Raw genomic sequence first — 27760 nt, 5'->3', positions numbered from 1 at the left:
TAACACCCAATAGCAAAACCTCCGGATTCAGCCAAGCAATTCCAAGGACTCCAGATCATGTCTTGCCCATTCTTGCTCCCATTGGTTTGCTCACACCATACTTGACATGAGAATTGTTTACTCCCCTCTTCGGGAGCAATTCACAGCCGGTACTTAAAAGGTGGCTGCCTTTACTCCATTACCCTGCTTTTTGGCATTTGATCTTCATGATGAGACTTATCTATTCTGTCTGGTGTGTCTGATTCTGTATCCAGCCAGAGAGTTACAGGAATGCCTTACTGATATCTACCAGAGTGCATAAACCCATGATCAATAGTAATAGCAAGATTTACTCTTCGGCAAGTACTTCCTGTTTGCTCTACATGTGTATTAGTTTCATTCTCGACACAAAGAAGTAGGTATTATCCTGCCCCAGGAAACTGAGACACGAGTAACTTGCCTAAGACTACTGAACAGGTAGGGAGGAGAGTTGAGATCCAAACCCAGTTAGGACTACATATTCTGGTATTCTGCATATTTAATGAAGGAAGATTGTTTTGTTTTTGTTTTGTATCCCTACAAACAATGTCTTTTAGGTGCTCAGTAAAGACCTACTGACTGCCAGGATACTCAGCTTCTCATATCCCTTTGTTTCTTTGAAAAAGCCAACCCATTGACCTCACTCCTTCAGGTTTTCACTGCTGCTGTTAGGGAGAGGGAGAAGTCCTGAGGTTTAAAGAGATGAAGTCTGAGTACTAGCTTCAGGTGTCACCATTGTCACTAACTGTTGGAGGCAATGGCCATGGTCCTCAGATTCATGGATAAATTAAAGGAATTGGTCTAAATTTATTCCAAAGTCTTTAGAGTTTATAAAATCAGAACCAAGGTCTTTAGGTTTCATAAAATCAATATAGAGTACTTCTTTTGGGTTCAGAGCATAAAAAGCTTCCAAATTATCTATCCTGATATTTTAAGGCTATAATTATTTTATTGAACATATTATTTCAGTAACTTTAAAATATATGCAATATCTTTCTCCTAAGTTTCCATAAGGTAGAGCACTTACATTCCTGATATTAATATTTTAAGGTACTTACACCTTCAGTGCCTTCTAAGAGAGAAGAACCGGAGATAAAATTGCCAACATCCGCTGGATCATCGAAAAAGCAAGAGAGTTCCAGAAAAACATCTACTTCTGCTTTATTGACTATGCCAAAGCCTTTGACTGTGTGGATCACAACTGTGGAAAATTCTGAAAGAGATGGGAATACCAGACCACTTGACCTGCCTCTTAAGAAACCCATATGCAGGTCAGGAAGCAACAGTTAGAACTGGACATGGAACAACAGACTGGTTCCAAATAGGAAAAGAAGTACGTCAAGGCTGTATATTGCCACCCTGCTTATTTAACTGAAATGCAGGGTACATCATGAGAAACGCTGGGATGGAAGAAGCGCAAGCTGGAATCAAGATTGCTGGGATAAATATCAATAACCTCAGATATGCAGATGATACCACCCTTATAGCAGAAAGTGAAAAAGAACTAAACAGCCTCTTGATGAAAGTGAAAGAGGAGAGTGAAAAAGTTGGCTTAAAGCTCAACATTCAAAAACCTAAGATCATGGCATCTGGTCCCATCACTGCATGGGAAAGAGATGGGGAAACAGGGGAAACAGTAGAAACAGTGGCTGACTTTATTTTTTATTTTTTGGCTCGAAAATCACTGCAGATGGTGATTGCAGCCATGAAATTAAAAGATGCTTACTCCTTGGAAGGAAATGACCAACCTAGACAGCATATTAAAAGGTAGAGATGTTACTTTGCCAACAAAGGGCCGTCTAGTCAAGACTATGGCTTTTCCAGTGGTCATGTATGGATGTGAAAGTTGGACTATAAAGAAAGCTGAGTGCCGAAGAATTGATGCTTTTGAACTGTGGTGTTGAAGTAGACTCTTGAGAGTCCCTTGGACTGCAAGGAGATCCAACCAGTCCATCCTGGAGGAGATCAGTCCTGGGTGTTCATTGGAAGGACTGATACTGAAGCTGAAACTCCAATACTTTGGCCACCTGATGTGAAGAGCTGACTCATTTGAAAAGACCGTGATGCTGGGAAAGATTGAGAGCAGGAGGAGAAGGAGACAACGCCAGGCCTCCCTGTCCATCACCATCTCCCGGAGTTCACTCAGACTCACGTCCATCGAGTCCGTGATGCCATCCAGCCATCTCATCCTCGGTCGTCCCCTTCTTCCTGCCCCCAATCCCTCCCAGCATCAGAGTCTTTTCCAATGAGTCAACTCTTCGCATGAGGTGGCTAAAGTACTGGAGCTTCAGTTTTAGCATCATTCCTTCCAAAGAAATCCCAGGGTTGATCTCCTTCAGAATGGACTGGTTGGATCTCCCTGCAGTCCAAGGGACTCTCAAGAGTCTTCTCCAACACCACAGTTCAAAAGCATCAATTCTTCGGCGAGCTTATCTGAACTATAAAGACAGGTTAGATGATTTGCAATATGTGGGGGGAAGAGAAAGTATTGAATTATGTGTAAATGGTTGACCCTCATTTGCTTTGCTTCAATCACAATTTTATTTCACATATCTAAAATTTCAAGCATGAACAATCTACCTTTGTGAAGCAAGAGATAATAAATCCAATGGCTTTTTTTGCACCTCAGAGGGTTAGAAAAGAACCAGCTACAATAAATAAAGAAAATAAGAACCATGCTTCATACCTCAATTTTTAGCCATGAATAAAGAAAACCTGTCATAAAACTTTTTTTCCCCTCTAGTAGAGGAGAAAATAGACATCATACACAACAAAATTAAGAGCCTTTAATTAAATTTATTAAAAACATGAGTGCTTCTGAGAAATCAAGCCTTTCAAACTCAACAATTTTTTCCATGAATCAAAATTAGTAATAATCAAAGATAACATAAACTCCTTAAATCCATATTCAGTTTAAACTGATTTTTACATGACCAAAAATGTTTGGTTCAGACAAGTTTATACCTGAGAAGGAAGACTAAATTATATTGGTATATAGCCCTGTTGTGGGGAGTACTAAGTACTAGGAATAGGTGTTAAAAAGTTGGGAAAAGAAGGTCTCAGGAATATGTACTAAATCTAGACTCAAAATTAACTGCTTATTCAGTTTTAGAGACTCCACATTTTAGCCTGGAACTTAAGGCTTAAGTTTTAGATCTAAAGCCAGAGAAATATAAAAGGCATATTTCCCTCCTTGTTCTTTAAGGCCTGTACCACTATGTGACATTAAACCTGTCAACCCTATGGTCAGGATGGGAATTGAGGCCTGTGGGGTCACCGTTTTCTGATCCCTTGAGGAATTATGGCTCTATCTCATCCAAAGCCTTGCCATTCCTAAAGTGAAGATAAACAGACCCTCAGAACTTACATGGATATTCTCAGAGAGAAATACAGAAGTCCTGTGTCTCTTTCTAAAAAGCAGGACTCATGAAATAGAGAAGGCCATCCTCTTCCAGAGAGCCCACCACTTTGAAAGGGTACACAAAGACAGGGAGAAAGGCACCAGGGAGAAAGTCACTCTAGTGAGAAACACATTTGATTGACATGTCTGGCAAGTGAGATCATTTTAAGCTGGTAGGCTAATTCAATAAAATCAGTTTCAAGTTCTCTGCAGAAATAAAAATAGATTAGAGAAATGAAACAAAATGACAAGTCAAGCAACTCATCCAGCCAGGGTAGAAAATTAGCTTAAAAAAATTTTTTTTTCTTTTATATGCTTTGCCTAGATTATGCTAACAATAGACTTGCCAGATCTTAGTTTTAATTAACTGTGATACAAACAAAAGACTGTTAACATTAGATATCTCTACTGGGAGAAAGACAATAATGTAGAAGCTTAGAACCTCTGATTTCAGCCTCTGATTTGCCGTGGCAAATCCTTTCAAAATAGGAATGAGACCTAGCCTTGGAGAAAGGGGAAGACCCACTCAGAAGAATAAACAAAAGCAAGAAGCTCAGTGCTAGAGCAAGGATAACAGATTTGACCACGTGACAGTGATGGAAAAGCTTCTCCCGCAAACCTACTCTATCGTCCTCACCAGCCCCGGAATTCCACATTTAGAACTTTGTTCCTGGGCCTTGAAGCCAAAGAGACTCTGAGGGAAGTTTACTACCATTTTATTACTTATCTAGTGAGAAAATACTTTTCAAGGTCTTTACTGAAGAGAAAGTTTTTAAGAAGGGAGGAAATTTGATTATCCAGATTTTTAAGGGTAGTGTGGTATAAAAAGGACAGGAGGAAAAACAGACATACTGCCAACTTCTCAGTCTTGCTTCTAGCTACCTTGCTCACTCACAGAATACTGAAAAGAAGGAAAACAGAAGGCTTGGTAAGCAGCCCCTTGTACCAACCGAGGGGCCCTAGAGGCCAACAGACAGTCCTCTTGAAATTCCAGGAGCGCAGTGGAAATCAACTTTCCAAACCTTAACTCTCATTCCAAAGGAATATGTATTTATCATGTAATATAAATAGCCACATGAATATTACAGATTTAAAGAATATTTGTGGATGGTTATGGTTCAATTTAATAAAAATTATCAACATGGAAATGAATTAACAATAAGTTACCATGTAAATATTTTTAAAAGCAAGTTCATTTGTGTAACAAGTTAAATTAATAAAGTCATTTTTAAATTCATTTAAAAATGTTATCATATGAGAGCAAATTTCAAGTCTTGCCTAGGGCTTCCAAGATAATTAATAATGGGACTCATTTCACTAATGACATTTATGAAAATAATCAAATACACCTTTTAAAGCCAAGATACACTTGGTTTATCTTAACAAATATTGCTTACCTTTACTTATTAAGAATCTGACAGCAAGAAAGCAGCAAAATTCTAAATATTTGGGAAGTCAGTAAATGAACTGTCAAAACAAAACTTGTAGGGATTTCTGAATTTTTCTTGCACTGTTTCTAAGTAAAGCTCAAATCATATTTTATTTTTATTAGAATAAGCCACTTTTGCATTCTTCATAGAATCCCATAAATCACCTCTTCTTCCCAGCATACGTCTTTACAAGTTTTTTAAACTTCCTAATACTTTGTGAGGAATGATTTTGGTAATACTTAGTAGTTAGTAACCTACTATGCTTAACCTTTCCCTTGTAAATCTCACTTATAGCCTCGAATGATTTCATCACATTCAAGTTTCATTCCAGTTACAATGATGGTTGCTTTCTCTAAGCAGTTAGATTTCAGTTTTTCTTCCCACCCTAAACACATGAGGGTGTATGGTTTAAAATGTGCCAGGTGCCATTTTAAGTACTGTGAATATGGTAACTAATTTTACTCCTATGACAGCTCTGCAAGATAGATATTATTATGCCCATTTCATAGATAAAGAAAACAGGTAGTTAGCAAGGGGTTGGAGCCACAAGCCCAATCCAGACAGTCTGGCTCTGGAGGTTATGTTCCTAATCCTTACATTACTTTATTCTTATCTAGATGCTATGTGCAGGTCCCAATTTTTCTGAGAATATCTCCATACTTTCTCTGCAAAATTTGATAATTAAAAAAAAAATAGTAGAACCATAAAGTGGTAGCTTTCCAGGCTGTAAATGTTAATAGGTCAATGAAAATTGTAAATGGAATAGAGAATAAAAACATTTAAAGATACTTATAATGTGAACATTTGATTTATCTTTGAGCTTGACTAGCTTGACTCAATTCCAAGGGAGATTATTCCAGTCTCTTAAATTAAAATGTTAATTAGCCAATTTGGTTATACATTTAGATGAAAGCTTTCCCCTCTTTATGGTGACTTGATATAATTGTTCAAGTATTTATTTATGCTAGTTATATCATTAAAAATTAGGCAGAATCAGGTGTATGTTAATGACTTTGATCACAGTCATATATATATGAGCTATTAATGTGGTAATCAATGAAGAATTGGTCAAGTGCAGGCAAATATATCCCAGCAGATTTAAACTAAAATTCAGTTATGGGATTGAAGGTTCATTTCAGTCCTTGGATTTAAATGAATCTACCTCCTCTGCAAGTCTACCTTGGGGAAGAAAGGCAAATTTTAAGGGATGAAACTATTTATAGGTAAAAGTTTGTGCTCCTTTGATGTGCAGGCCACTACGTAGCTGGAAAATGAGGGCAAAGAAAACATGATTCTTTACGTAAAGTTGCTTACAGCCCAGTCAGGGAGGTAATTGAAAAGACAATTACGGTACAGAGTGACGAGGGCTGTGTTCGAGATAATATGGGTTGCTACGGCTGCAAATTACTTTGCCAACTAAGGTCCATCTAGTCAAGGCTATGGTTTTTCCAGTAGTCATGTATGGATGTGAGAGTTGGACTGTGAAGAAGGCTGAGCGCAGAAGAATTGATGCTTTTGAACTGTGGTGTTGGAGAAGACTTTTGAGAGTCCCTTGGACTGCAAGGAGATCCAACCAGTCCATTCTGAAGGAGATCAACCCTGGGATTTCTTTGGAAGGAATGACGCTAAAGCTGAAGCTCCAGTACTTTGGCCACCTCATGCGAAGAGCTGACTCATTGGAAAATACTTTGATGCTGGGAGGGATTGGGGGCAGGAAGAAGGGGACGACAGAGGGTGAGATGGCTGGATGGCATCACTGACTCGATGGACGTGAGTCTGAGTGAACTCCGGGAGATGGTGATGGACAGGGAGGCCTGGCGTGCTGCAATTCAAGGGGTCGCAAAGAGTCAGACACGACTGAGCAACTGAACTGAACGGATGGCTGCAAAAATGCTAACGGCACTCCCAGCTTTATACAAGTCCCAGACCAAATCCCCTTCACTTACACTCACTCTGCCTCTTTGGAGGCACAAGTAAACTGAGGATTCTGCATGAAGAATACCAAAATCACATGTCTCCTGTTCTACCTTATGTGTGGGGTGTTTCCAGAGAGACCAGGAATGTGTGCTCTGAGGAAAGCCTTTTATGTTCTTAGGGTGGAGAGAGTCCACAACAAACATTATGCATTATCTTTACAGAGAATCACGTGTATGCATTAGCCTTTACTTAAACTTTCTAGAATTTACATCAAACAGTGACTACTTTTGAGTATGATTTTAGCATGAGCCTCTTCCTGTATGTTTCCCAGTTCTTTACATTTTTTAAGATACCTGATTCGTCAGCAATGTTAGAAATGTAAGTAGAATGTATCTGACCATTCCAGGTGATACTGATTGCAAAATAACCAAGCTTTGTAGCAGAGATATTTGGGATTTTTCTTCTACACCTTTTTATTAAGGTGTTTCATTATTTATTATTCCTATATTTATTATTATAGGAAGCACATTTGGGAAATATTTGCACCTTTGCTATCATCAAAAAGAGATGTTATAAATCACCTGTATTGTCTTCTATGGACTAATTTTTTTTTTCATAATTGTATAGGCATAAGGGAGTAGGAAATAGAAATTAGGTATCAACAGAATCATAAAAATTTCCAACTTGCTTTGCTCTATGAAATCCCTAGAGAACTAGCCAGTCCATTCAAAGACTAGATGAAACCCTACATCCTAGACAGTGGCTCCTCCAAATTAGGTACTAGATCCAACATGTAACTGTGTCCCCTGGAACTTTTAATAAAGGTTGAAAGAAAAAGTTAGAAACCCTAAGTTTGGAAATCCGTGTGTGTGATATTAAATTGGTTCAGAGAGCTTGATTGCCTGTGTCAGGCCAGATGGTATTTGTGCTTGTGAAATAAGGCCCAAATTGGAAAACTATACCATCACTTGGGCTTCGCTGGTGGCTCATCAGTAAAGGATCCCCCTGCAATGCAGGAGCCGCATGAGACACGAGTTTGATTCCTGAGTGAGAAAGATCCCCTAGAGGAGGGCATAGCAACCCATTCTAATTTTCGTGCCTGGAGAATTCCCATGGGGCAGAGGAGCCTGGCAGGCTATAGTCCTTAAGGTTGCAAAGAGTCAGACACAACTAAAGTGACTTAGCATGCATGCACCCAACCATCACTTAGGAAATAATCTCTTTGCAATTATGTTCCTAATTTAGTATCTGTCAAAGACTGTCTTTGAAGCATTTTAAATCTTCTTATCTAGAAGCTATGCTGAGCCAAGACACTAAATAATGCAATACTAAATGATAATAATTATTAATCATAATCATGACAAGCAGTTACAGTATAGTGTTTACTATGTGCTGACACTATGTTCCAAAGTTACATTATTGATGGTCAACAAACAAATAATAAATATGGGAAAAAGTATTCTTAAACCCATTCCCATGTTTTGCATGGGTAAAAAAAAAAAAACTGTTCAAAAAAGACCAGCTTGGTCAAAAGTTGCTTTGGTCAGTAATTTGAAAGTTGTTAGATTTTAATATTCTTTTTATAGATATAGGTAGGAGATTTAGGTAGACTAATAATTATTAACTCATTTGAGACATAGGCTGGGAATCATGTGTTTTTTGGGCTTCCCTGGTGGCTCAGCAGTAAAGAACCTGCCGGCCAAGGCATGAGATATAGGTTCGATCCCTGAGTCCGTAAGATCCCCTGGAGAAGGAAATGGCAACACACTCCAGTATTCTTGCCTGGGAAATCCCATGGACAGAGGAGCCGGCTACAGTCCGTCTGTGAAAGAGTCAGACACAACTTAGCAACTAAACAACAACAAGTGTTTTCTAGCCTTTATACTGCCAGCAAGACCAGCTATAAAGCTTTCTAGGGCCCAGTGAAAAATGAAAATGTGGGACCCCTTGATCAAAAGTATTAAGAATTTCAAGATGGCAACAACAAAGCAATATACCAAGCACAGACCCTTCTTAGCATGGGGTCCCATGTGATTGTACAGGTTGCATGGCCACGATGAACCCAGCCCTAACTGGCCATGAATACTTTAGTGAATTATTTTTTTAAAAAAATTCTTCCCAAAGACAAAAAAAAAAAAATCTTGAAAATAAATTTATTTATAAAAAGGTAGTCAATAAATTAATCAAAATCTTTATAGATTTTATAAACTCATTACATGATATGGCAAGTTACTGAGAAGATAACCCCTTGGAAGGTATGGATCATGTGACATTTTTGTTTTGCAAAGACTGTTGAAGTTATAACCAAAGAAGTATTCAACATATAGCATTTCAACATGGGAGCCTGTTTTGTTCCTAATTTGAAGAATTCAGTTGTAAAAGGAAGTATGAGACAACTAGGAAATTTTTAATACTGATGGGGCATTTGATAATAAGGAAATATTATTAATTTTTAAATGTATAGTAATAAAATTGGGCCTAAGAAAAGAATTCTTCTCTTTTAGAGGAATAGAAGAGAATTAATAGATGAAATAAGATTGTCTGACTTTTGCTTTAAAATAATCCAATGAGAGTACAGATGATGCAAGGTTATTTCTGTATAAATTGTTGAAGGGGGTGATGGTTATATGAGTGCTCATTCTATTTTTTCTACTTTTGTATTTTAAAAATTCCATAATAACAGTAAAACATGAAGCATTGTAATAAATGCAAGTTAACCAAATATACCTAGTGTCTATAATGTTCCAGTAATTGGACCAAATAGGCACATTGATGATTTTATAAATGTAGAGCTCTTTAAATACAATTTTTCAGAATTAGTCTGTATTGTTTCCCTATTTTAAATAAGAAGTTCAAAAACTAACAATAGCCTTAGAGCTGGAGCAATTCTGAGATAACCAAAACGGATCAGTAATGACATCAGCCAATATGATGCAGTCATGCCTGTGCCTAACACTTATTTTTTAATAAAATATTTAGACTGATCATTGTGGGGCAAACTGGGCATGTCTTGAAAGTGATGCAGATGTGACTTTAAAATTATTTGGCTCCATTCTAAAATAGACCCACCCTCTTCGAAGGAAACAAAAAAAAAAAAATAACTAATTTGCATCTAACTTAAACTTTCAGCTGTATTTAGAACAAAACTCTAATACTCCTACTTATATTTCATTTGAATTTTTATACCTTCTAGCATTCCATACTGGAAGCAAAGGGCATTGTTTAAGTATTTACTACATTTGTGCAATGTTTAAACTGTTAAATTTAAATAACAATTTAACAGCATTGTTAATGGAAAAGTTTGGTGATTATAATCAGTCAGTTCTAGATTAAACTGGTAGTGGGACTTGTGTTAAGAGTTAGAGAGGGCTTGTAGCAGCCAACCCCAAATTACTTTAACAATGAAGCTCTGGTGAGCTTGTCTTTATCAGCAACAGGTGAATTGACTTGTCGACTAACCATGATTAAGAATGACAGAATTTTACCAGTTTGGGGCTGATGAGGCAAGTTCTGCCAGTGAAACACGATTGACCTGTAGAGGACGGATAAGTAGGAGACTGAGAAATTCAGGTTCAAATTTCTGGTCTCTTCTTTCTTGTCTCCCTTATCCAACCCCAACCTACGATAAGTTGGCACTTCTTTCAAACCATTAATAATTATTCTGCAAAATGATTTATCCATTCCAACAATTTGTATAAGAGGTGATAGAATGACCAAATATCATTTCGCTGATAAGCAAAATAATATTATTTAATAACTATCTTCTCTGAAGGACGAATGGAGATTTTACAGTATCAAATCAATCCATACAACAGAAATGAAACAAGCATAAGTATTTCAGAAGAAGGGCATGTATTTCTTATTATTTTATGAGTAAACAGTGGATATTTATACATTCTGGCTTCTCTTTCCTTCCTTTCATAGCCAAGATTCTTAAAAAGTTTTTGGTTTTTTTTTTCAAACAAACTCATTTAGCCTACTTACTCAACTCTCCTACTGAAATTGAGCTTTCACCACTAACAGGTTACCCAAATGCCACCTTAGTTACTCACTCTCATGCTCACTTTTAACTGTATTGTTTCATTTCTCTGCTCCTTTTCAGGCAGTTTAAAACCCTTCCTCCTTCAAATACTCAGGAAATTTGATGGATCTGATGATAGGTGAAGAAGACTTGCCCAGGACACAGAGCATGAAAAGTAACCAGAGAGGTGGTAACTTTCTACCAGACTGACTGCCCAACTAGTCAGAAACCTGTCTAGTTGTCCCACCACCAGCTTTGTTCCTCTTCAGGTTAGAATCCTCCCCCCATTCATGTTAACAGAAGACAGCACTCTTCTGATAGTTTATCAACTCGCTAGAGACTCCCTTCCTATCTTCTTCGTGGTCTTTTTTTTCTCTAAACTCCCACACATGTAAGCAGTTTCTTCTGGGTCCTCTTAATTATCATTCTACACCAGTGTTTGTGAAGGAGAATTCTAAGGATTACTTGTATCAGCATCAGAGACTATAAGGATTCTTATGAAAAGTGCCATTTACCACCCTTATCCTAGTGAACCAGCAACTTGGGAATGAAACTCAAAACGTGAATTTTAAATCACCTCTCAGGCAATTCTTACTAAGAAATCAGGATTGAGAATTACTGTTTTACCCACTCAACCTGGACTATTTTATCCAATCCCATGGCTTCAGTTACTATCTATATGTCTCCTTGTTTTCACATATAAAGATTCTACTTGATATCTCTCAGGCAACTCTAATTTAAGATGTCCAAACTGAGCACACTGTCTCCCAATCCTGCCATTCTTCCCTCGTTTCCCCGTAGTTTCCTACTTCACTCCCAGAAGGGGGAAAACAAGTAGTAGTGAAATAGTCATTCTTGCCTCCTCTCTCAATTCATTCTCTCCTTACGACATTTTTTCTTGGCCTCATCACAAGGCATGTGGGATATTAGTCCCCCAACCAGGGATAGAACCCACACTGCCTGCATTGGAAGGTGGGGTCTTAACCACTGGACCACCAGAGAAATCCTCCTTATGACTCTTGACTCCTACTTTTCAGTACACCCAAGTCACTCCCCTAGAACTAGACTAGTAGCCTAAAACTAGTTGGCATCTTTTTAAGCCCACCTCCGATCCATCCTCCACAGTGAAAATGGGAATCATCACTAACTCAATCAGATCAAAAAAGTTTTCAAAGCCTCACACCACCCTTTCACATTATCTCTGAAGATTTATCTATTACTTCACCCTAAAACTATACTGTCCAACATAGTAGCCCCTAGCCACATTGACTGTTGAGCACTTGAAATGTGGTTAGTCCAATTTGAAATGTGCTTTAAGTGTAAGTCACCTATTAGATTTCTCAAACATTGTACCAAAAAAAGTAAAAATGTGTCATTGATAATTTTCCATATTGGTTACATTGCTGAGATAACACGATTTTTTAAAATATTGGGCTAAATAAAATATTATTAAAATTTTTTTTACCTGATTCCTTTTATTTTCTTAATGTGACTTCTAAAAATGTTTAAATCACATTGGTGCTTCATATTATACTTCTAGAACTCTATAATCCAGCCAAACTGAAAGACTTGTTACTCCCTTAAAAGTTATACTTTTCCTTGCTTCAAGTGTCCCCTCTCCTCTGTACCCCTTTCCCTTCATCTGATTACCTCCTATTTGTCCTTCAGCAATCTATACACACACAAAATTTCCTGCCCCTTTTCCTTCCCAAATCAGGTCTGGGTTAGCTGTATTTCCTACACGCTTGCACAAACAGCGCATAGCTTGCAATGTACAGCACTTGTGCTTTACTTGTCTACCCCAATCTTTGTCTCCTATGCGCTCCAATTGCTTGTTAGCAGGACTGTGGCTTGTTCAATGTGGTATCCTCAGTTTCTAGCACATTGCTTGGTTCACAGTGGATATGGAGTAAATACTAGTGGAATGGCTGTAGAAAATGACTTCCATGAAACATGGCTAGTAGTATGTGGGGAAGGAGTAATAGGTTAATACTCTATCTTTATCCTTAATTTGTCCACACACCCTATCAAACAGCATACCCAAGCCTATCTTGACCCTAGTAAAATTTTTAAATGTCATCAGTTAATTCAAATGATCAGAGAACAAAATAAACACAACTTTTGTCTTCTAAATATGTTTGAACTGCTTTACTGCTAGATGTTCATTGTGAGAAAAATTACCTATTCATTGGAAAACATTTTTATACCATTTCTGAAGATCAAGTCTTTGGAGGAATTTAAGTAAGACCTAAAATCAAATCATTTTTCTCTGTAATCTCACACTGCTGGCATTCACAGAGAAGTTTTGAATACATCAAAAATTCTGGCATACTCACATTATAATTAACATTTACCACATTACTCTCTGTTAAAAGGAAAAGTTAGCAGACAGCAAATATAAAAGCTGTATAGTCCATGGAAATCTCTAGGCCAGAATACTGGAGTGGGTAGCCTTTCCCTTCTCCAGGGGATCTTCCCAACCCAGGGATCGAACCCAGGTCTCCCGCATTGCAGGTGGGTTCTTTACCAGCTGAGTCACAAGGGAGGGCTCTAAATATAAAAGCAGTAAGAACAGATCATAATTATTTTCTCAGTCTCATCAGATATAACTTTTAAGTGACTCCTCAGTGTTTATCCAATTAGATCACTCTGGGTTTTGTTTTGTTTTGTTTAAAGCTTTGAGATTTTTCTTGCCTGTGTTCACCATGCAGATGAAATGCTAACTCAAGTCACCACTGAACTGGACTATGTAAAAGAGACACAGGAGTCACTGAAAGAGATCCTAATGGCCAAGGCTGGAACAATTTGAACAACAAAATAAATAGTTTTGGATTGCATGTAAAAATATGAAATAAATATCCAGGAATCCATATGGATATAAACAGATAATTAGATATATTTAAAAATGAGGGAGAATAAACAAATATCTCATGTAAAATAATTGCAAATTATTTATATGATCTTCTGTTTTCAAGAAGGGGGTCTCCTCATCTTAGTTGTGGGTTATGCATAATGACTTCATTTTAAAGAGGACAGTATGAAGAGAAGCTGGGAGAGTAACTCATAGGGGGGAAATCTAACAAACACTAACACAGCCAGGTGATCAAAAACACCAACACTGATAAATCATGCTGATAGTATGTACCTTTGAAAGAATGTGATTAAAATGGCACTTTCCCAGGACTTCGCAAACGGTCCAGTGGTTAAGACTTCAAGGCAGGGGATGTGGGTTCAATTTCTGGGCTAGGGAACTAAGATCTCACACGCCACACAGGGCAACTAATAAATAAATAAATAATATAACACATTCCCTCTGTGATCTTCCTTCCCCAAAACTCCATAACCCCAGCCAAAATCATGAGAGAAACATAGAACCATTCTACAAAATACCTAGCCAATATTCCTGAAAACTGTTATCATCAAAAACATGGAAAATCTGAGAAACTGTCAAAACCAAGAGGAACCTAAGAAGATATGATGACTATAATGTGATAACCTGGTTGGGATTCTGAAACAACAATGACCAAAAAAATGACATTGGGTAAAACCTAAGGAAATCTGAATAAACTATGGACTTTAGTTAATAATAGTGCATGAATTCTGGTTCATCAGTTGCAGCAAATAGATCATCACACCAAAGTAAGATGTTAATAGAAAAAGCTAGATGTTGGCTATGTAAGAACTCCCTGTAGTATTTACTACTTTTCTATGTATGTAAAAGTATTTAAAACAAATGTTTTATAGGTCATCATCTATTTGTTACCTGCCAAATATTGCCTTTTTGTAATCATCCTGTACTGTAGGATAATCACCTTGTATAAATTCTCTCTTCTTTAGCCTCTTCACTAATACTTCTCTTTATTCTCTTCCTGAATAGCACTCTTTTCCAGTCTATAATAGTGGATTATTCTTCCCGTTTCCTGACATTTCCTACATTTCTACCTTTGACTGCCTTGTCTTATCACTTTAGCTCTCAGGGGGAAAGAAATCTTACCAGATCCAACAACTTCAACTATGACTTTCATGATGAACATTCCAAGATCTGTATTCCAAGCCTAATCTCTCCTTCACAAGTCAGACCAGGACATCCCTGGTGGCACAGTGGATAAGAATCCACAGGTCAGTGCAGGGGACACATGTTTGGTCCCTGGTCTGGGAAGATCCCACATACCACGGAGCAACTAAGCTTGTGTGCCACAACTACTGACTGAGCCCACATGTTGCAACTACTGAAACCCCATGCACCTAGAGCCTGTACTCTGAAACAAGAGAAGCCAATCAATGAGAAACCCATGCACCACAACTAGACAGTAACCCCAGCTGTCTGCAACTAGAGAAAGCTAGCATGCAACAATGAAAGACTCAGAGCAACCAAAAATAAAATAAAAATAAATAAATAAACTGTTAACAAGCCAAACCATACTTCACCTACCTAACAGACATATCTACAGACTGACTTTCAGGGATATCAATATAAATATTTTCAAAGAAGCAGCCCTTGTTTTAAACCTTAATTCTGTGACTCCTATTTTGTTCTCAATCATAATTAAGAGAATTATAATTGTCCAGTCATGTAATATGGAGAAGGAAATGGCAACCCATTTCAGTATTTTTGCCCGGAAAATACATGGACGAGGAGCCTGGCAGGTAACAGTCTGACATGACTGAGCAACTAAACAATAAACAGGTCATGTAACAGGATCCTTGCATATATCTGTGACTGTTTTCTTTACCATAATTTCCTCTCCAACTTCATATGAATATTGTTTAGTTCTGTTTCTACTGCATTGATCTTCCTGGATAATAAGCCCCCTTGTGACTCAGATGGTAGAGAGTCTGCCTGTAATGCAGGAGATCCAGGTTCGATCCCTGGGTTGGGACGATCCTTTGGAGAAGGAAATGGCAACCCACTCCAGTAATCTTGCCTGGAAAATCCCATAGATGGAGGAGCCTGGCAGGTACAGTCCATGAAGTCGCAGAGTCAGACACGACTGAGCGACTTCACTTTCACTTTCTATTTCTACTGCATTGATCTTCCCAGGTAATTACCAATTTAGCAATCAAAATAGCCTTGGCTGACTTGCAGAACCTAGAGGTGAGTCCATGGACAGCTGAGATCGCCAGTCCTGTTATGAGACAGTGATATGAGATATTATTGTTTTATGTTCCCTGGGAAAGAAAGAAACATCCCCAACTTGGAACCAAAGAACACCATTGCTTTTGAGAGCCAGACCAGAGACTCAGGCTGATCCCCAATGGACATGAAAGGCAACTAACCATCTCTATTTTCTGTGTGCAGCTTTTGAAGAGAGTTCCCCTAGAATCTGGCAGTCCAGGAGCCCTGCAGTATGAGGTCCCTGTCCCTGAGACCTGAGAACCTTTTGCCAACATTTCCCAAAGACAAGTCATAGTTTGTGGATGGCACTGGAAAAATTCTCCTTCAGCTTCAAGTGTAGCCAGATCACTGATTTCTAATGAAGCCATTAACCATCCGATCAATAGAATCCAGATTTTATTGAGATAACATAAAATCATCTACCAGGGCCCAAATGGTAAAACCCTGGACTAAACTGGGTAGTTTTCAAATTTTGGGGTTTCAGTAACTTTTTATACTCTTAAAAGTACTTTAGATTACAACGTACATTTGTTTACATGAGTCATATCTATCAATATCTACCAGTTTAGAAACTAAAAGTCAAAAACCTTAAAGACATTAATTATAAAATAAAAATAATAAACCTGTTATATATTAATATAACTGACATTTTGGGGAAAATATATTTTTTCAAGATAAAAAACTGAGAAATCTGGATTATAGGAAAAGTAGATTCTCATATCTGCTTCTGCATTCACTCTGTTGTTTGGTTGAAGTGCACTAAGAAAATCCAGCTTCATACAAATAAATAGTTGAAAAAAGTATTTTAATAGCCTCTTCAGATAATCTTGGATATTCTTTGATACTACACCCAAACTCAAAAGATGGTTGTTCCTCAAAGGTTATTTACAACACAGAATCTGAAAAAGATTAATAAAATTTTATGCTCAGTTACCCTTAAATCTTTTAGTCTGTTTTGGTCTTTGAATCACCCATGAGTAATTTTATAACATGCATTGATCATTGGGAAAATACTGATTTATGAGTTATGAAGATCTTTCAAATGCTGACATATTTCATCACACCATATCAAAAAATCATTTCTGTTAATACTACCATCAATATCTTTAGAAAATATATTTAAGTACTGGGAAGCTGTCAAGTCCACAGTGGTGGATATGAGTTATCCAGCATCATAATTTTCACCTGAAAGTTTGAAGTTTATCATTTGCAACAAATATTGTCAGTTAGTTGTTTTCCTTGAAGTTACAGGCTCACTTTGTTCATTTTCGAGAAAAATGTCAGCAAAACACCTATGTCTGAATAACCATACTTTGTCAGTCTTTTAGGTTTTTTTTTTTTAAGCGTTCCATGAAAAAAGCAGCCATTTTAGCTCACAACTTAAATCATACAATATAAGACTGAAATAACAAAAGCACTTCAGTATGGACCAGAAAACAACAAACTTTGTGTGAGAGCCTGGCAGTAAAGAATACAATGACTACTAGTACATTTTGATATCACAGGCACTGATCTGTGCTAAGCAACTGGGAGTATTAGCCACCATTGCTGTTTTTCACTCTCAGTGGAGTGAAAAAGGCAGGAAACATCTTAGCATTTATTAGGGAAACCAATTTTAACCTTGTGAACTTCCTGAAAGAATCACTGGGCCCTCGGGTTTCATAAAACATTGCTGACTTAGGTCAATGTGATATTCCACTTCATTTACCAATATGTTTTGGAATAGGTATATGACATAATTCTGGTCAATAAGCCAAAAGGACCTCTGAGATAGGTTCTTCCTTCCAGTGAGACATGTGGAAGTAGAAATTTCCTCTTTCTGCCTTAAGACTTTTTATCTACATGGGAAATCTAGCAATAATCTGCTCACAAGGACAAACAACACACTGAATTTGGAAAATGGAAAGATGGAAAACATCTGGGCAAAGTGATGTTATTGTTAAATCACTGAATTATTCAACTTTGTTGAACCTTTTACTATATTCAAATTTTGTCCTATCTCTAGAATTCTTATGTGAAGTCATAATTTCCCTTATTGTTTAAATGCCTTTTGACAGGTCTTATGTTCCTTAAAGATGAAAGCATCTTTATTCATTCATTCATACTTCCTGTCAACCCATCACTATTCAAAAGACCCCAAAAGTTTGGTCACTACAGCTTGATACATTTCAAACTCCCTGAAATGAGCAGCAAAACAAAATTATTACAAACCATTTAACAATAGCTGAAAGAGGCATACCAAATTGAACAATTTAAATAGCTCACTTATATGGAGGTAGATCAAATACGAGACAATGAATTTTAATAAAAACATGAGAACCATTAAAAGGATTAGAATATAACACCAAATTCTGAGGGACTTAAAAAACAATACTTCGGAATAACAGAGTAATCAGGATCAGAAAGCAACCAGGTATTCAAAGTCAAAACACTTGGAATCTATCCAAGTATCAAGAAATCAAATGGCACCTGGAGATTATCATAGTAAGTGAAGTAAGTCAGACAGCGAAAGACAAATGTCATATAATATCACTTACATGTGGCATCTAAAAAAAAGATACAAATGAACTTATTTGCAAAGCAGAAACAGTCTCACAGACTTAGAGAACAAATTTATGGTTATGGGAGGGGAAAATGTGGAGGGAGGAATAGATTCGGAGTGTGGGATTGACAAGTACACAGCGCTATATTTAAAACAGATGACCAATAAGGACCTACTACATAATATAGGGAATGCTGCTCAATATTCTGTGATAACCTATATGGGAAAAGAATTTGAAAAAGAATAGATACATGTATATGTATAACGGAATCACTTTGCTAACACAACATTGTTAATCAACTATGTTCTGGTATAAAATAAAAATTAAAAGGAAAATTGCAGCACTATTTATAATAGCTAGAACATGGAAGCAACTTAGATGTCCACTGACAGATGACTGAAGAAAGAAGCTGTGGTACATACATACGATGGAATATTACTTGGCCATAAAAAAGAATGCACTTGAGTTAGTTCAAGTTAGGTGGATGAACCTAGAGCCTATCATACAGAGTGAAGTAAGTCAGAAAGAGAAATATAAATATCGTATACTGATACATATATATGGAATCTAGAAAGATGGCAGTGATGAATTTATTTGCAGGGCAGCAATGGAGAAACAGACATAGAGAACAGACCTATGGTCATGGAGGGGAAGAGAGGAGGGAGAAGGTAAGACGTGTGGAGAGAGTAACATGGAAACTTACAAAACCATATGTAAAACAGATAGATAGCCAATGGGAATTTACTATATGGATCAGGGAACTCAAATAGGGGCCCTGTGACAATCTAGAAGGGTGGAATGGGGAGGGAAATGATAGGGAGGTTTGGAGGGAGGGTATATGGATGCATCTATGGCTGACTTTTGTTGATGTTTGACAGAAAACAACAAAGTTCTGTAAAGAGATTATCCTTTCATTAAAAAATGAGTAAAGGGGCAAAAAAAAAAATCAAATTTCAAATTGTGTAGCGGACAAATAAGGAAGTATTCATTATTCTATGTTAACACAACAAACGTATACCACCAAAATCGAAGATGTATTGATGAGTAAGAGATGTAACAATACACTTTTGAATTGTCAGGTTACAGTAAAGAATTCTCTTCCAGATAAAACAGGCCCATCTTTTGATACCTATATATGGGTTTGAAGATTTCTAATTCAAATTCTTTAACCTTTGAATCTCAGTGTGAGATTCAGAAAGGGAAATACATCAAAGAAATAAAAGAAACAAACTGTCTTCTTGATAGGAAAAATTATTATCACTTTCATTTATTACTCCTATCTACTTCACCTCTGTGTGTCAGTGGAAAAGTAGAAATGGCCCACAGCTATTAGTGCCTTGCAAGATCAGAATTCCTGTCTCTGCAAGGAAAATATAGTCCACCATATAAAGAATGGCTTTAGGGAAATAATTATCTCTCTCTGTAAAAGTCAACATTCAATTCCTCTAATGTATTAATATAACAATTATATAACTAAATGACAGAAATATATGTTTTAAACTCAACAATAAGTGCCATTGATTTATTTACTTATGTATTTTAGTTTAAATTAGCTCTGGAATGAGTAGATGTTACGACATCAAGATCTATTATTTTAGAAGTTTCAAAATAGAGACATGTAATCTTTTAATCACCAAATGAAGTAACAGCCTTTGAATGATAAAGTAGCTATAGTAACTCTGCTTTATAAGCATAATTAGTGGTCTTATATATAGTATCATTCTGCATTTACTGAAGTTTTCCATCCTATGTTGTAAATATAATCTAGTTGTTTTGTCTTTTATAGCTTATAAACATTGATCATCATATCCATAAAATTTTGCATTGCTTGTTACCTTAGAATGTAGTAAAATTGGGACTTTCCTTGTGGCCCAGTGGTTAAGACTCTGCTGGTTAAGAGCTTCCACAGCAGGGAACACAGGTTTGACCTCTGGTCTGCCTCTTGAGAAACCAATATGCAGGTCAGGAAGCAACAGTTAGAACTGGACATGGAACAACAGACTGGTTCCAAATAGGAAAAGGATTACGTCAAGGCTGTATATTGCCACCCTGCTCATTTAACTTACATGCAGGGTACATTATGAGAAACACTGGGCTGGAAGAAGCACAAGCTGGAATCAAGATTGCTGGGATAAATGTCAATAACCTCAGATATGCAGATGACACCACCCTTATGGCAGAAAGTGAAGAAGAACTAAAGAGCCTCTTGATGAAAGTGAAAGAGGAGAGTGAAAAAGTTGGCTTAAAGCTCAACATTCAGAAATCTAAGATCATGGCGTCTGGTCCCATCACTTCATGGGAAATAGATGGGGAAACAGTGGCTGACTTTATTTATTTATTTATTTTGGCTCAAAAATCACTGCAGATGGTGATTGCAGCCATGAAATTAAAAGACACTTATTCCTTAAGGAAAGTTATGACTAACCTAGACAGCATATTAAAAGGCAGAGACATTACTTTGCCAACAAAAGCCCATCTAGTCAAGGCTATGGTTTTTCCTGCGGTCATGTATGGATGTGAAAGTTGGACTGTGAAGAAAGCTGAGTACTGAAGAACTGATGCTTTTGAACTGTGGTGTTGAAGAAGACTCTTGAGAGTCCCTTGGACTGCAAGGAGATCCAACCAGTCCATCCTGGAGGAGATCAGTCCTGGGTGTTCATTGGAAGGACTGATATTGAAGCTGAAACTCCAGTACTTTGGCCACCCAATGTGAAGAGCTGACTCATTGGAAAAGACCCTGATAATGGAAAAGATTGAGGGCAGGAGGAGAAGGGGATGACAGTGGGTGAGATAGTTGGATGGCATCATTGACTCGATAGACATGGGTTTGGTTGGACTCCGGCAGTTGGTGATGGACAGGGAGGCCTCGCGTGCTGCGGTTCATGGGGTCACAAAGAGTCAGACATGACTGAGCGACTGAACTGAACTGAATTGGAAGTAAGATCCCATGTGCCGTGCAGCAATGGCCAAAAGAAAAACAAAATGTAGTAAAATTCATCTTGTGGCGATATCAGTATTTTCCCATATTCCTATTGCAAAGGACATAGATATTATACATTGGTAAATACTCTTTTCTTTTTCTAGCTGCACCACAGGGCATGGGGGATATTAGTTCCCCTTTCAGGAACTGAACTCAAGCCCCCTGTGATGAATCTTAACCACTGGACCACCAGGAAATTCCTATACTGGTAAACATTCTTAATTACTAATTGAGATTTTTTTCAAAAGTCATTTTCATAGGTAACTCCAAATCAAAAACCCAGCAAGGGTTAGTATTTTTCCATTCAGTAACATGTTTTTGAACCACCCTGAAGTATTAACAGAAGAGAAGATATTAGCAACTTTTAAGTAAATAATGGTTAAATGTTGTTGATGTTCAGTCACTCAGTCATGTCTCACTCTTTGTGACCCCATGGACTGTGGCACACCAGGCTTCTCTATCCTTTACCATCTCCCAGAGTTTGCTCAAACTCATGTCCATTGAGTCAGTGATGCCATCCAACCATCGCATCCTCTGTAATCCCCTTCTCCTCCTGCCTTAAATCTTTCCCAGCATCAGGGTCTTTTCTAATGAGTCGGCTCTTTGCATCAGGTGGCCAAAGTACTGGAGATTCAGTTTCAGCATCAGTCCTTCCCATGAATACTCAGGACTGATTTCCTTTAGGATGGACTGGTTTGATCTCCTTGCAGTCCAAGGGACTCTCAAGAGTCCTCTCCAGCTTCACAGTTGAAAGCATCAATTCTTCAGTGCTCAGCCTTCTTTAACTCTCACATCCATACATGACTACTGGAAAAACCATTGCTTTGACTATACAGACCTTTGTCAGGAAAGTAATATCTCCACTTTTTAATGGTTAAATGAATTGTTAAAAGTTCATCTACAACTTGCTTTCATTGAGACTCTACATTTCCATTGCAGGGGGGATGGGTTCAATCCCTGATTGTTGGTTGGGCACCTAAGATCTTGCATGCTGCATGGAGCAGCCAAAAACATAAAAATAAATTTTAAAAATAAGTTTCTTTAAACTTTGAAGTAATGTTGTGTTTTGAGAAAACATCTTTGGTTATTTTTAAAGCATATGCAGAGCTTGGGGCTAAGATATGTTTGGTGTTTTAATTAGAGATTGAATGTTCTAATCGGGATTCAATTTGCCATTTTAAAAATAGATGTCAAGTGAGATAACTTATTCAATAATTTCAGCAGCAGTATGGAAATATCTTTCTTCAAACTGCCCCTTTTAATCAGGTGCTACAGGGGAAATTATTGGTAGCCTTACTAGCATCTGAAAAAAATTATAGATCATTTGCATAAGGGCAAAGCCTTTGTCATAAGATACTCTGGAAAATATTAAGTGAAAGCGTCTCCTCTACCAATCTGAGACTGACATGCTCATTCTGTGGCTCCATAGCTGTGGTTTGTCCAGGCATAGGTGTTAAGTATAAACTCTCTGGTGTCATCATAGTAATCCAAGGAAAACGTACTGGTATAGAAATAATGTCAAGAATAGTATCAGATTTGAGATATATCTGGGAGGTAGAATTGATAAGACTTGGCTATACCCCAGATAAGAATGTGTGTAGGGTAGAGAAGGTGATCAAGAATAACTCGGGTTTCTGGTATGAATAACTGTATAGGAATCTTCTACCACGAGTGAGAAGACTGGGGGAGGAACAGGTGTAGAAGCTGGGGAAGAGGATGAAGACTTAACAGTTGGAGATATTCTAAGTTTGAGATACGTAAAGGACATCTCAGTGGAGATTTCCAGTTCAAGCTCCACGGATAAGTGTAAGTGATAGTTGCTTGGTCATGTCCGACCCTTTGCCACCCCATGGACTGTCCATGGAATTCTCTAGGCCAGAATACTGGAGTGGGTAGCCTTTACCTTCTCCAGGGGATCTTCCCAACCCAAGGATTGAACCCAGGTCTTCCACATTGCAGGTGATTCCTTACCAGCTGAATGAACCACAAGGGAAGTGTGAGGCAGGTAATTAATTTCGAAGTTGTCAGTGTTTAGATGAAACCACAGGACTAGATAAGGTTGCTCAAGAATAACTGGGTAGAATGTAAAGAAGGCCCAGGACCTCTGCCTGGACAACTTGAGAAATCGTCCTACTCTCTTTTTACCTAACTCCTTTCATATTTAGGTCTCTGCCTAATTTTTCCTATTTAAAAAAGACTTCTCTGGACTACTTAATCTACATTAGGCAACACCACCTGCCCTGCCCAATGTTTTCATCAAAGTTCTTACCACAGTTCGCAATGAATTATTTGTGATTATTTATTTTGTATTTGTCTCTACACTAGCATGTATGTTTCATGAATGTATGCTTCAGGGCAGAGGCCATTTGCTTTAATTTGTATTCCCAGTGCCTGACACATATAAATACTAAGCATTGAGTAATGAAAGAAAGTGGATGTAAATAATGAGCGAATGTAAGATGAGTCTGTTGAGGTGATAAAAATTTAGCAATTGTTAAAATATAAACCATATATAAAACAACTTGAGGTATTATCACTTATCTTGAACTTTTCTAAGGAAAAAAATAAATTAATAGCAAAGAGTTTAAGCATTTTACTTTATAATTCCATTCTTTACTGAGGGTCTCTATTGAGGGTCTTTTAAATGTTTATGGAGGACTTTGTATGCTGAGAGTACAAACAATTCATCAACTGTACAAGTGTTCTATCGTAAACTCCCAGAGTCTGGATCCTGTGTTATTCATCTTAATCTCTTCTCCTTCAAGGTTCTCTTATGTATGATGAATGGCCTATGTATATTTATTGTTCTAATGTATGCTTTAATTGTTACATTGAAACATTTATTTATATGTTTCAAATATAACTTTATAATAAAGGGGACATGACATTGATTTTGCTCATGTTTTGCTTATCTTGCTCGATATTTGCCTCTTTATAAACATTCCTTATACCAGAAGTTCACTTCTAAAGTTTATTTTAATAAGTCTGAGAGATTTCTTCCACAAGACACAATAGATTATACATAGAGCAGACAACCACCAGAAGTATGAAGTCTGCAGAATTTGATATTGACAACCATCTGTTCCTATCTGTGGTATTACTAATTCTCTCTACCATAATCAGTGGCTTTTGGCTATCCCTCAGATTCTCAATGCAACATCCAGTCATTCGGTATATTATGGGCAGATGTACATTTTCCTTCTTTCAGATTTACTGCCTGTCTTGTTTGCAATTCTTTCCTGGTCTTATTTCCTATTATGCAAGAAATGTCCAGTTGTGTTTTTACTTTGTTGTGAAACAAAAATTATTCTGATAATTATAGAATGTTAGAATTGGCAAGTCTTTAGTCTCCCTCACTTTTTAGCTATTGATGTAACTAGTTTATTTTCTGGGGTTTGTTAATTTGGGCAATATAATTGCCTTTATGCTATGTTGCTAATGGTGGGAAGCTGGTGCTGTTCAAATCACATCAGTAGTCCTCTCTACACAAAATGACGTCAACTGGCCACTTATTTAAATGAGTGTCTTCATTGTTTACTCCATTTTAAAATAGAAGGATGGACAATTATTGAAATTGTAGCTATTCTGTTTAAATGAATCACAATGGCAGTTATGAGTCATAGAGGATGGTTTGGTTTAGTTTGGTTTTAATGCAGATTTCTAAACCTACTGTTTCAAATGTTTTGAGACAACAATCAGAATAAATTATCCAGAGTCGTAGAAAATTAGAATTAACATATATCCTTGGTTTAAAATTCCCAATTTTTTATATTTTATATTTCTAAGGCAATAGTTAACCCTTCATTTAATGCAGTAATGCAGTAACATTTTAAAATATAATTTTAAGGCAATCTTTGAGGTGTTGAGAATTTACTGATGCATCATCATGAATTTATTTCTGCCAAGAAACATAGATTAATGCTTGAAGATAAAAACAGCCAGGGGACATGGGAAGACATTTATGTGCAAGGAGAGGAATTGTATCTCCAGGCTAAAACTATTTATCAATTTTCCTGCCACTAAAACTTGCCAGCCTGAGATACAGATGAGTAACTTGGTATAGAGAACTCTTCTCTATGGGGAAAATGCACTCAGGGAAATTACTACCCATTGATGATATTTCCCCTGACGTCCTCTTCACCCTTATCAGCACTTTGCACAGTTACTCTCCAACCGACCCTCCCTAACTACCATCTATGCCCTGCAATAGATCTAAATCCTCCCTAAAATCGAGAAGTGGTTTCATTTTTAAAAGGAAGCTCTTTCACTTTCATTTCCACAGAATTACAGAAGATTGTTGTTGCTGTTTTTTTTAAGAATTTAAGAAATTATACATATATTAGTAATGTATATTTTTGTGGCCATGAAAATAAATACTTGCATTTCCTTTTTCATATGTCAAATTAAAATGTTCATTACTTTCTCGTCTCAAAGCTTCAGGAACAAAGCCATCAAGAAGGAAATGGTAAATAGCAAAGTAGCCCTCCAAACAGTTAGACCATCAGGACGGAATGAGATTTATTGCTACCAGGTTTTCACTACTTGAATCTTGCTGAGGCCTTCGTACCCCTAAGGGAATCTGATAAATTTTAGGGTTTCTGATCATACAGCTACTGTCTCTTGGAAAAAATAAAGAAGAACATGTAACAGAAAATATCAGAGGTTTTTCATCTCAAGATAAAGGAGGTAAGAACAGGGTCTCATTTAGAATTTTTGAGGTCTGGAACTCTGAAAAGATTGTGATTCTTCACGTGTTGTTCAAATAAAGTCAACACGAGACTGTAAAATGCAAAATACAAAATTTACATGCCATGTAAATTAAGAGTTTCTCTCCAGTTATTTTTTTGTATGTAGAAATTCGGATACTTTATCTTTGTTGAGCTTTCTTCAGATTTTTACATGCCTGCTTTGCTGGTGTCCACTGAGCAACAGGTCCAGGATGGGCAAAAGATCTTATCTTAGGGATGCATTTTCCATGTTCCTCTCTCCTCGCAGAGCCTTGTACACAAAAAGTGCCTCGTAAATGGCTTGGAAGTGGAGATGAAGAGGGCAGATGGAGCACCGTCTGATTGGGGTTGTTAACAAAATTTTAAACTGCTAATGCCTTATTGGACAAAGACGATGATTATTCTCTAACAGTCACGTAAATTACTAATTTATGAGTATAACATCTAACCTTCCTTCCTTCTGGGTAGGCAATTGCCGCATTTTGTATCTTTAGTGCATGGACACAACAGGCCTTCTTTCACATCTGGATACAACTGAAAGGGTCATCAGATTTTGGCTAGTGGGTGATCTCCCTAGTAGGTGATCTCTCCTTTATTTTCTTCCTGAGTACACATTTTCAGGAAATGATAAAGCCTTTATTTTACATTTTAAATCCTGTCTAATTTTTCCCAATCTATATACCTATGAGGGTGTATATATGTGCATGTGTGGCGGTTTTGGTTTGTTTGCTTGAGTTTAGATTTTTTGAATGAATGTCTAAAACATCTTTACTTTGATAAAATACTTTTGCAATGTTACAAAGTACATTCACAATGTTTTCAGATTCTTTCCTTTCCAAAGCAAGTTTCTGAGAAAAAAACACGGTATAAATAAAGGTATATAATATAGTGTGTTCATTTTGCCCCATTTAAAATTAGATAATAAGTTATTTTATAAAGCCAAATGTTTTCTTTTCAGGGCCAAACTTCTTTTTGAGAGCTAAAGCATGCCAATAATGGGCTGCTTCAAATTTTAGTGATGTAGAGCCAAAATAAAATTATTCCTTAAGACTCTGTGTAGAATGTGTGTAGAATACTGGTTATTTGTTCCACAGTAAATGCTTGCTTTAATATGGCCCCTTTTGTTTAAAGAAATGTATACTGAGCCCAAAAGGACACACTACAAAGTACAAAGATGCATCATTAGGAAGCAATCTAGGGCTTCCCTGATGGCTCTGTGGTAAATAATTCACCTGCCAATGAAGATGTCGGTTCGATCCCTGGTCTGGGAAGATTCCACATGCCAAGGGACAACTAAGCCCGTGGGCCATAACTATTGAGTCTGGGCTCTAGAGCTGGGAACTGCAACCACTGAGTCCACATGCCACAACTCCTGAAGCCCATGCACCCTAAAGCCAGTGCTCCACAGCAAGAGAAGCCAGCATAATAAGAAGCCTGCATACTGTGACAGAGAGTGGCCCCCCTCTCTCCACAACTAGGGAAAAACCCACGTAGCAACAAAGACCCAGCATAGCCAAAAATAAATAAATAAAATTATTATAAAAAAAAGAAGTAATCTATTTAGGTAAATTATATAATACTGGGCAAGGTTGGAGTGGTGAAGGGTGA

The 27760-nt window shown here is 37.2% G+C and overlaps 1 protein-coding gene across 2 annotated transcripts in view; it reads right to left on the bottom strand.

Moving 5' to 3' along the window:
• SLC39A10 (solute carrier family 39 member 10) overlaps positions 1-27760 on the bottom strand; it is a 152353-nt gene that overhangs the window by 67871 nt on the left and 56722 nt on the right. The gene's annotated exons all lie outside the window — the stretch shown is intronic.

The sequence above is a fragment of the Ovis canadensis genome, chromosome 2, assembly GCF_042477335.2.
Source record: "Ovis canadensis isolate MfBH-ARS-UI-01 breed Bighorn chromosome 2, ARS-UI_OviCan_v2, whole genome shotgun sequence".
NCBI lineage: Eukaryota > Metazoa > Chordata > Mammalia > Artiodactyla > Bovidae > Ovis > Ovis canadensis.
Note: the sequence above shows the minus strand (reverse complement) of the source record. Positions and strands in the feature narration are given on the sequence as shown.